Here is a 347-nt window from a genome sequence, read left to right as displayed (position 1 = left end):
TGCACCATCATCTACGGTAGACACACCCTGGATCAGGGTCGACGCCCGGTGTCTTGCACCCAGCATACGGCGTCGCCGTCGCCTCTGTACAGTCTTGGTGAGACCAGGATGAGCACGCATTTCGCGTCGTTTGGTGTCACCCTCACTGTCCGCTCCTTTGTAGCTCCGATGTTATCTACAGCATCCGACAAAGAACTGCTGACCCCGCAGTTTCGTCCAGTGGATAACGTGCCGCTTCATGCGCATGTGAAGGGCCGTGCTCAAGATGCCTCGGGCTCTGTCCGACCACGCCATCAATGGCATGCAGCGACTGCTTCGCAAAGAGGGCAGTGCTCAGTGGTTTTCGT

This window comes from Plasmopara halstedii (genome assembly GCF_900000015.1).
Source record: "Plasmopara halstedii genome assembly, contig: Scaffold_323, whole genome shotgun sequence".
In the NCBI taxonomy this organism is placed as follows: Eukaryota; Oomycota; class Peronosporomycetes; order Peronosporales; family Peronosporaceae; genus Plasmopara; species Plasmopara halstedii.
This window is presented reverse-complemented; position numbering follows the sequence as displayed.